The sequence below is a fragment of the Camellia sinensis genome, chromosome 1, assembly GCF_055761805.1.
Source record: "Camellia sinensis isolate YWXY chromosome 1, ASM5576180v1, whole genome shotgun sequence".
NCBI lineage: Eukaryota > Viridiplantae > Streptophyta > Magnoliopsida > Ericales > Theaceae > Camellia > Camellia sinensis.
Genome location: NC_138961.1, coordinates 56,962,311 through 56,973,772, shown reverse-complemented (window position 1 = coordinate 56,973,772; position 11,462 = coordinate 56,962,311). Strand labels below are relative to the sequence as shown.

General features: G+C 32.9%; 1 pseudogene; it reads left to right on the top strand.

The window, feature by feature from the left end:
• The first annotated feature begins 597 nt into the window (after nt 1-597).
• Nucleotides 598-3,124, top strand: LOC145797504 (receptor-like protein kinase FERONIA pseudogene; annotated as a pseudogene).
• Nucleotides 3,125-11,462: the final 8,338 nt, after the last annotated feature.

The following is an 11,462-nucleotide window of genomic DNA, read 5'->3' as shown; positions in this document are numbered from 1 at the left end:
AATAATTCTTTTAAAATATTTTTTAATATTTTAAAAAAATAAATCCAAAAATACTGTTCCAAACATTATTTGTTTTTTCCAAACCTATCCAATCCAAAAACATTTTTTAATATTTTAAAAGGAAGGACAATAAGGTAATTTATTATAAAAAAAGTAACATCGTTTGAAACAATTTGACAGAAGGGGGGAATCTTGACATTGTCAGGTAAAACAGGAGAAGTTACTGTAATTATTCAAACTACAGGAGAAGTTCCTATATTTTTCATGATTCACACTTTAATGAAAATGATCATGAAAAATTTATGACCCTTGAATTATCTTGATTAGTGTGTGGTGCTTTATTTTAAGTGTAATCCAAAGGTCATGAATCTTTCATGATCATTTTCATGAAAATTTTTTCATGATACCTAGCATTGCTCCATCAAGATAATCTAAGGGTCACAAATTTTTCATGATCCTTTTCATGACAAAATTTTCATGATCTCTGACATTTTTCATACTATAAATACTCAATAATCACACCCATGACTTTATCACTTAATTCTCTTGAAATTTGGAAACCCAACCCCAACCTCACATCCATTTCTTTCCATGATCATGTTTCTGGCTCTCATGCACATTGTCCATCTAACAGTACCCATTTGGGCCAACCGATCGCCTTACAATCCAACCGGTTACTTCCTATTCGAATGCCCTGCCCCCACAACTGCAACTTTGTTATCCAATTGCCAGAAATGGAGTCCCAATAATAATTCTAATTTTAAATACTACCCATATCATGAGGTGTCCAAAGCATCCCAAATTTCAGGTGATCCCAAATCCCCTCAGTCGTTATATGCTTGCATTGTTCGAAAGCAATCTAGTTTCACATTTCCAGTATCTAGTATTGGTATGCATTTCATACGACTTCACTTCTATCCAACTAGTTATGAAGGTTTGAACATGTCTAAAGCTTTGTTCTCTGTCAGTGTAGCCAATTTCACTCTTCTACGTACTTCAGAGTCCCCTTATTCTAGCAATCCATCTGATGCTATATATATCATTAAAGAATTTTGCATTAACGTGGATGATTTGGTTATTAACATAACTTTCACTCCATCAAGAAACTCCTCCGGTGCCTACGGTTTTGTGAACAAGATTGAGATAGTTTCAATGCCCCAAGACATCTATTATGTCCGCAGAGGTGATGACCAACTGCCCTTCATCGGGCATCATTCCAAATTCTTCACTGGGAACTCCATACCCCTGCAAATGATGTATAGGTTAAATGTTGGCGGGCATTCAATCTATGCTGAAGATGATACAGGCATGTTACGAGCTAGGTTAGAGGACAGTTCATTCCTAATTAATCAAATCACTGATCATAGTTATACCATTCAATCAAAACTTGATATCAAGTATAGTTTGTCAGTGCCTGCATACATTGCGCCACAGCAAATCTATGCTACAGTTAGAACCATGGAGGACAACGGGCATTGTAATATGACATGGCTATTCCCTCTTGATGGCAGTTTTTATCACCTTGTTAGGCTTCATTTCTGCGAGGTCATAAAGGATATTTGGCAAGACAATCAAAGGGTTTTTCAAGTATATTTAAATGATCAATTTGTTGAGAATTATGCAGACGTGATACACTGGAGTGGTGGAGTCGGCGTCCCAGTGTACAGAGATTACATTGTTAATGTCACAAGAAATAGCCAAGAGATGTTTCTGTCTTTGGCATTAAAGAGCACAGAAAGTCTGAATGGGCCAATCTTAAATGGCTTGGAAATCTTCAAGCTTGACCACGCCTACGATCTTGCAGGGCCTTTTCCACTTGGAAAGAGAACACACCCATTTGGAATGTCAAATAGATTATTACAGAATAATCCAAAGATAGTATTCATTCCATTTTATACTCTGTTTCTGATCAGGTGGTTCCCGTTTCACTCAAATTTGCAAAGGAGAACTTTCAAATTGGCATCATCAGATCACTGTCGTTACTTCACACTTTGTTGAGATTAAATCAGCTACAAATAACTTCTCTGATGCTAATCTAATTGGTGCTGGTGGATTTGGAAAGGTCTATAAGGGGTACATCGATGGTGGTGCCACCTCTGTCACGATAAAGCGTGGGAGTCCAACCACACATCAAGATCTACACGAGTTCCACACTGAAATCACCATACTAACCAAACTCAAGCACAACAACCTTGTCTCTCTAATTGGGTATTGCGTCCATGAAAAAGAGATGATACTAGTGTATGAATTCATGGCTCGAGGTACCTTACGTGATCACCTATGTAACACCCAGAAGCCCCCACGTCAATGGAAGGAGAGCCTCAAGATTTGCATTGGTACTGCACGGGGGTTAAACTACCTTCATGCTGATGCAAAGCAGTCCATCATTCACCGTGACGTGAAGACGACAAATATTCTCTTAGATGAGAGTTGGGTAGCTAAGGTTTCAGATTTCGGGTTGTCCAAATTTGGGCCTAAAATCATGTCTTGCACTCATGTTAGCACTGTAGTGAAGGGTAGTTTCGGGTACATAGATCCAGAATACTACCGGTGTCAAAAGTTGACAGAAAAGTCAGATGTGTACTCTTTCGGTGTGGTATTGATGGAAGTATTGTGTGCCAGACCGGCAGTCTTACCAACGGTGATGGAAGAAGAGGAAGACAAGCTAGAACAAGCCAACTTGGCTGAGTGGGCTTTACATTGTCATCAATTAGGGACCCTTCATCATATTATAGACCCGTTTTTGAAGGAAAAGATTGACCCAGAATGTTTTAAGACATTTGTGGAATTAGCAAAGAAGTGTTTGGCAGGTAGAGGATGTGAACGACCCGCGATGGGCGATGTGTTGTGGTACTTGGAATTAGCACAGCAACAACAGGAAGCTAATACAGTAGCGGAAAAAACGTGTATTGCAAGTGAGGAGTTTGTGACCATTGATGTTCAATATTATGCTCGTGGCATTGGAAATTCAAATGCAACACTCGGAGCAGAATTTTCGGAGCTCATGGACCCAGTTGGTCGTTGATGGAATTCAACAGACAATTCTTTTAACCTTGTAAGCTCATCTAGTATAATAATTCTATAAACATAGGACCAACCATTGAACAGACCACAAAAAAATACATATCAGATAACCGTTGTACTCAAGTTACTCTATTTGTATATTATGTTATCATTTATATTTATTTTTTTCCAATTATTTCCCCTTTTAATAGTTCTTTTCCATTAGATAAGTTTTATAAGCTTTGTTAGCTAGTTTATGGGTGGTGGCATCTAGTGTTAGTGGTCTTGTGAGCTAGTGTTGGTTTCTCACCAACACTATGCTTGGTTTCCTTTCTTTTTCTTTTTTCTTTCTCATCTTTATTGATGTAATCTCATATGTAATGTATGACTTCTTCATCAATAAAAAAAAATTTTGCTGATAAAAAAAATAAATAAAAATAAGTTGTAAAAACTAACAATTGATATATATGTTAATTTTTAGCTAATATTCAAGATAAGTGGTAAAAACTACATAATTTTATAAATTTAATTTTGGGTATTATAATAGGTGATATAGGCGGTTGCTTAAGGAAAAATGCGGCAGACCCCCAACAAAACCCACCCCCAGTGACCCCAGTGCCACGTGGCACTGGGTGATTGGAAGGAAAGAAAAAAAAAAAAAAAAGGAAACTGGCCAATGAAAATGAGCTAGGGGTGCCCCCAGCTTGGGGGTCCCTAGCAGCTCTGGTTGCTTAAGGTATGATGGACATTTTTTTTATTGGTAAAAAAATAATATTTTATGAATATTAGACATGAGACAATGAAAAAACAACAAAAGGGCCAAACCCAAACAACACTAATACCTCATTTTACATCAGATTATTTTAATAATTTTTTAATTTTTTATGAAAAGATATATAAAAAAATAAAGAGATTAATATAATAATTTATAATAATTTTTTTAATTTTTTAACTAAAATATATAATTGACAAACTAGACTTAAGATCAAACCCAAACAACCAGCAGCTGACTTATCAAAAAAAGCTTTCTAGGTGACATCCATCAGACAAGGCAACCAAGAAAGAAAAGCAGAACAAAGGTGCCTCCTGCCAGCCACTCTAGTGTGACTTGACTTTGGTTGCAAGTGTATGGGGTTGACAAGTCCACTTAAAACTCCAAGATAATTTTCTCTATTTTTTTTTTCTTTTTTTAAAGTATACTACCACGCAGCTGTTGAATAAGTGAACGTGAGAGATTTTTACAGTCCTTGAATTGATTTTTACAGTCCTTGAATTGATGTAACAACAATGTTAGAGGCCTCTAAAAAAACGCCTCTAAACACACTGTTAGAGGCCTCTAAAAAGACGCCTCTAAACACACTTCTAATAAGGTGAAAACGAAAAAAAAAAAAAAAAAATCAAAACACATGACTGACAGTGACAATGGGTGGGACCCACTGCCACATCACTAGTGGTACCTCTAAATTAGAGGTCCCAAGCATTTTTCTTGATGTAATACAAAATGATTCAATTAAAATTTTTCCACGTAGTGCTCCATAAGTGAGAATTACCCTCCAAAGCTACTTCGAAAATTTACTGAATACAAAAAATATATAAAAATATTTTAAAGATTTTTTCACATAGATAAAATTCTTTTAAAAATTTATTGAATACAAAAAAAAAAAAGAAAGTATATTTTCATATTTTGCTGTATTTAATGAATTTTAAAAAATTTTGTGTATAAATTTTATTCTTTGAATACAAAAAATATATAAAAATATTTTCAAGATTTTTCCACATAGATAATTTTAGTATATTTTTGTATTTTGATGTTCACCTATATAATAATAAATTATCTGAATTATTAATTGAAATAAAATTTTAATATTACTAGAAACTGTTAATTAACTTGATAATTTATTAATAAGATGACCTATTTGTTATGAAATTAGAAATTTTAGGGGACATAATATAATTTATAAAATCAGAGGGGGTAATTCGTAATTTAAGTAAACCTTAGGGGTATGTTTGTAATTTATCAAAAAAATTCAAAATTTTAGTATATTTTCGTATTTTGCTTTATTTAACGAATTTTTTAAAATTTTATGTATAAATTTTATTCTTTTTTAAGTGTATCTATCTAGATTAAATGGACCTAAAAGGTTATTAAAAAAATTTGATTAAAATGTTTAAAAAATTCACCAAAAATATATTTTAAAAAATGGATTAAAATCTCAAAAAATAATTTTTAAAAACTCCCAATCAAACAGAGTGATTATATTATTATTTGGTTAATACTTTCGTGTCCTGTCTCTTGTTTTGTTTTATAAAAGAAAATTGAAAATTTGAAGCAAAAAGACATTTGGTTTTATGTTGTTTTTTTTTAAAGTGTTGTTTGGTTTTGATTGATTTTCTAAATATTGAAACTTTTGTTTTTCGATTTTTTTTAGTGAATTTTATTAAATATTTTAAATAAACTTTTTACTGTATAGATGCACATAACTTAGATGCACCCAAAAAGTAAAATATTTATGAAAAAATATTTTAAAAATTCAATAAATACACAAAAATAAAAAAATATATTGAATTTTAAAAAAAAAAATTTGTATTTGATGATTTTTTTTAAAAAAAAATTCATAAATATTATACTTTTTAAGTGTGTTCAGATTAGATGTATCTAAAAAATAAAAAAATAAATATTAAAATATTAAATTTTTTGACAAAAAACGAAAAAATCCAAAAAATAAAAAATTCAATTTTATGAAAAGTTCACTCAATTTTCTGAAACCAAACAAGATTTCCTAAAAATTTCACTTATTTTCAAATTAAAAATAGACCTTTTATTTTCTTTTCAAAATAAGTTTTCATTCCCTCATTCGGCACCACTTCTGACCACCACCAGATCCAGCCATTTCCCCATCATCAACTACCCACCACCTTCAACCAAACTCAACCACTCTCCATGACCCTCCTATTACTCCCTGGTGTTCGTTGCCACCTTCTTATTGACAACCACCACTGCCCGTAATTCACAAGCATGTATTTTTTCTCTTCATATACTTTCAAAATATTTATGCGCCCTAAATTAAACTTTTTATTTATATTCTTTTGTAAAATAAAATAAGTACATTTTTTTGGACAATGTTACCAAGCAAAATACTCAACTTTCTCGACTATGTTCAAATAATACTAAATATTTGTTAAATACTTGAATCGATCATGTTGAATTGCAACATAATATATATCTTTAAATTATTATTATTAAAAATTTGAACATGTTAGGTTTTTGTAATCGACAATTTCGTTTGACAAAACTCCTTTTAGTTGTTATTTTATTCACTCTTTTGTTTCAGTGAGTATATGCGTGTTTAGATACGAATCCAACCCGAATTGTGTCTGTGTAGAGGAATTTGTGTTACATTCTGTATTTTGAGCATTACTTGTTTGTCACTTCATTGATTATGTATAGGAATCAAAGCCAAAGTTATTTGATGGCTCGAGCGATCATTTGTGCGCCTAAGCGATGAAGTGAATCATATAGTATCTCTGCTTGCAAACTGAATTTCTGATAAATATGTTTCATCGCTCGAGCAGTGGATGTTGCGATTAAGCAGTTGGCCTATATTTTTTGCACCGCCTGCACTCACACCGCTTGAGCAACGAAGTGTGCGCTCAAGGAGTATTCACGGCTCTGTTTAGTATAAAATGCGTCATTTGTTGTTTTTAGGGTTGGATCTGTTCAAATTATCAGAGAGAAATAAACTACAAAGTGTTTTACATTGGAGGGTGGTTTATATGAGTTTTCTTGATATATAGAAGGTGGTCAATTGATCAACAAACTACATATTGATAAACATCAAGGGATGATTTTGTTCGTTTATTCACAAAAAGATAGAAGTGTTCATTAGGGGATTCCGGAAAACTTGGGCCTGAACCTTTGGTGAATTCCGGAGTGGCTCATCGTTGTAGATTCAACATTGACATTATGAATTCAACGTTGGGCAAAATAATTTCAATGTGAAGACGGCGGTGGAAGATGCATATTGGGTTTGGTTCAATTTAAGCGTGGATTCGCTAGGTAATTAAGTATACTCATGTATAATTTATTTTTGTCTTCTTAGTGGATTATTTTGTGGCTTTGACCCGTGTTCGTTTATTCACAAAAAGAGAGAGGTGTTCATCAGGAGATTCCAGAGAACTTGGGTCTAAAGCATTGGTGGATTCCGGAGTAGCTCATCATTGTAGATTCAACATTGGCATTATGAATTCAACGTTGGGCAAAACAATTTCGATGTGAATACGGCGGTGGAAGGGGCATATTGGGTTTGGTTCAATTCAGGCGTAGATTCGCTAGGTAATTAAGAATACTCATGTATAATTCATTTTCGTCTTCTTAGTGGATTGTTTTGTGGCTTTGACCCGTGATTTTTTTATCATAACTAGAGGTGCTTCAATTATAATTTTTTCCACGTTAAATCATTATTCTGATTTGTCGTTAATTGTTTGATTGAAATTGATATTCATTGTTTTAAATTGAAATATAATCATGAATCAACATCTCAAGGGTATTTAGATTTTTCAAAACAGGGTTCAAATGCATAATTTTGAGGAAATTAGTCCACCAAATAAAATAGGTAGTTCATTAACAATCAAATAAAATAAAAAATAAAATAAAATTTTAATGCACATTTTATATATTTTTATTTATTTATTTATACATATTTTAATATACTTTTACGCATACGAATTTTAACCACAACACATTGTACAATTATTAATATTTTTCAATAAAATAAATGGAAGACCACATTCAAGGCACTTTAAGACAACACTATTTTAACATCACTTTTGAAAGTATAAGCAAACAGAATTTTAAGTCATGAGTTTAGCCACAAAAGAAAATTTGGGAAGAAAATTTTGAGGTTTTTTTGGCTATTTTAGCCACAAAAGACAAAATAAGTTATTTTAGCCATAAAAAACAAAACATCACATCCAACCCATAATCATTACACTCTTCTCTCACAAAAAAAGTCAAAAAAGTCAAAAAGTCCTTCCCAAACCAAACTTTTTAGCTCAGGCTAAAATAGTCAAAAAAACCAAAAAACTAAAAAACTAATCCACTTCCCAAACGTAGACTTAGTTTAAATCATGAGTTTTTGTTAGTGAGTGTCCTTAATACATTTGTTAAGAAATTTCAAATGATTGGACATTACGCATGAGAGCACATGTAAAAACGAATATGCAATCAATTTAGATTTTGTTAACGTATACTTTTAAAATATATGTTAAGAAATTTTAAAAAATTATAAATTCTACATGAAAGTATGTACAACAAAAACGTAATTTTTTAAAATTTTTCTTAACATGTACTCTAATACTGTGTTTGGATTATGAATTCACATTTTCCTTGCATTTTCCTTTTTCTTTTTAAATCTTCACCTAAATTTATAATCCAAACACAACCTATAGACACACGTTAACAAGACCTTTAAACAATTCCAAAGAGTTGGTCGATAGTAAAAACTTTAGAATGAGATTGAAGAAATTAAGTTCGAGTCATCTCAAAAGATTAGTGATAGTTTATCCGATTATTAATTTTAAGACCTTGAGATTAGTAATGCACGAAACTAGTTTAGACACTCAAGTTAAAAAAAATTAAAAGAAAAAACCTTTAAACTTTATTAATCAATATATTCTTAAGACACTCGTTCACTAAACCTTTAAATCATAACCAAAACTATCACACTTCTATTTGACATAGTCGAACTCAACCTCTAAAATCATAAGACCACTTTGTAGCATAATTATCACTTTATATAGATTTGGTATATAACCCCGTAATCTTTCATCTGTTAATTAAAAATAATTTTTTTTCTTATTTCATTTTTTAATCAAACATAAATAAAAATTCACAAAATCAATAGGTCATGTTTGGCGACTTGAGTAGCTAGCCTGGACTATCATGATTGTGGGTCCCACTTGTAGTATGTTTGGTAGTGAAATGGGAGAGCAGATTGATAGTCTAAGGGGCTTAGTAATCCCCCTCAATAGAGAAATTAGTTTGGTTAGATTTTGGATGGGATTAGAAAAATAATAAAGGGATTGAGTCTATTTTATATATAAAAAAAAAAAAAATTTATTATCAAGTGCATATGTTTGTGTTACAGAAAATATATGATTCCCCACATGGGAATAAAAACTAATGCGGAAAAATTAAATCAAAAGCAACACAATAATTTTACGTGGTTTCCTCAATATGAGGTACGTCCACGGGATCGAAATCCGATTCCACTATCAACCAAACAGTTTCCAAATGATTACAAATGAAACACAAATGGTCTCACAAACCACCCCTGGGTGAATTCCAAATAATCATAAATAAACAAGATGAAAGATCTCACCAAATAGATGAACAAAAATCTTCGAAACAGAATTGTAGAAGATCCAAAATAATGCACCCAAAACAGAACCGAAAACTAAACCAAACGAAATAGAGGAGCACTATTGCTTGTATGTGAAAGTAATACACACACAGCCACACCTTGACAAACGGATCCACTGAATAATGATTAGCTTTTGTTCACCCATTGAATTGATCTCTTTTTCAATCTATACAGCCGCTCGCTCTCAGAAATATAAAAACAATATATATATTGTTAAATTTTGGGTATTATATCAAAAGTCCTAATTGTTACCAAACGGAATTACGTATCTAAAAATTAGATATAATATATTAAAATATATTACACCTAAACCAAACCAAATAAAAATTCTTTAACAAACCAAATGGGTCTCAAACTCCAATAAGGAGATATACCCTAACAATTCTCCTCCTATCGACTTAGGTGGAGACATCAACTATACCCGCCAAAGTTCGACACTTTAAATATTTGTCCCTCGACAAAGTCTTAGTCAACATATCCGAAATATTATCAGCCGTATAAACCTTTTCGAGTTGCAACAATTTTGAATCTAACATATTACGAATCTAATGGTATCTCACATCAATGTGTTTCGATCTCGAATGAAAAGTAGAATTTTTACTCAAATGAATAACACTTTGACTATTACAATAAAGCACATACCTTTCTTGCTTCAAACCCAATTCTTGCAAAAATTTCTTCGACCATAACTCTTCTTTGCAAGCTTCCATAATAGCAATAAATTCAGTTTCTGTAGTTGAGAGAGCAACACATTTTTATAATTTAGCTCCTCCTACAAATGTCATCAAATACCCTGAAGTAGATTTCCTAGAATCAACTTCACCAGCCATATCAGAATCCGTGAACCCATCAAGCATCGGCTTACCATCCCCAAAACACAAACATACTTTCGAAGTCCCTTGAAAATATCTTAGAATCCACTTTACCGCTGCCCAATGTTCTTTACCCAGATTAGAGAGAAAACGACTCACCACACCAACGGCGTGAGCAATATTCGGCCTTGTACAAACCATGGCGTACATCAAAGAACCAACTGCTGAAGCATAAGGAACTTTCAACATCTCTTCTTTGTCTTTGTCACTTGTAGGACATTGATTCGAACTAAGCTTGAGGTGACCCGCAAGTGGACAACCAACCGACTTTGCTTTATTCATGTTGAATCTCTCAAGAACCTTCTCAATGTAGCTTTCTTGAGACAACCAAACCAGCCCTTCTTTGTGATCACGAACAATTTTCATACCAAGAATTTGCTTTGCCGACCCCAAATCTTTCATAGCAAAAGACTTGCTCAACTCCAATTTCAACCTGTTTATCATTGTGTAATCTTGACCCATAATTAATATGTCATCAACATAAAGTAAAAGAATAATAAATTTACCATCCGGGAAATTTTTCACAAGCACACAATGATCCAAAGTGGTTTTAGAAAAACCATTATTCACCATGAAAGAGTCAAATTTTTTGTACCATTGCCGCGGGGCTTGCTTGAGGCCATACAAACTTTCTTCAATTTGGAAACAAATTTCTTTTTCCCTTTTTTCACAAAACCTTCTGGTTGCTCCATGTAAATTTCTTCTTCAAGATCACCGTGAAGAAATGAGGTCTTCACATCAAGTTGTTCAACTTCAAGGTTCATACTTGCAGCCATGCCAAGTACAACCCGAATAGAAGACGTCTTTACAACCGGCGAGAAAATCTCATCAAAGGCAATACCTTTCTTTTGCCCAAAGCCTTTCACAACAAGACGTGCCTTGTACCTTAGATTTTTGCCACCATTCTTCAATTTGAAAACCCACTTATTTTTCAGAATTTTCCTCCCTTTAGGAAACTTCACTAAATCATAAGTCTGGTTTTCAAGCAAGGAATTCATCTCCTCGTCCATGGCCTTTTTCCAATTACCTTTCTTTGCATGCTCAATTACTTCTTGGTAGCTCTCAGGCTCCCCTTGATTGAAAATCAAAACAAATTCATTGGGGGGATACGTTCTTGAAGGTTGTCGGTCCCTTGCAGATTTTCTCAACTCAAGTTGTGGTGGTG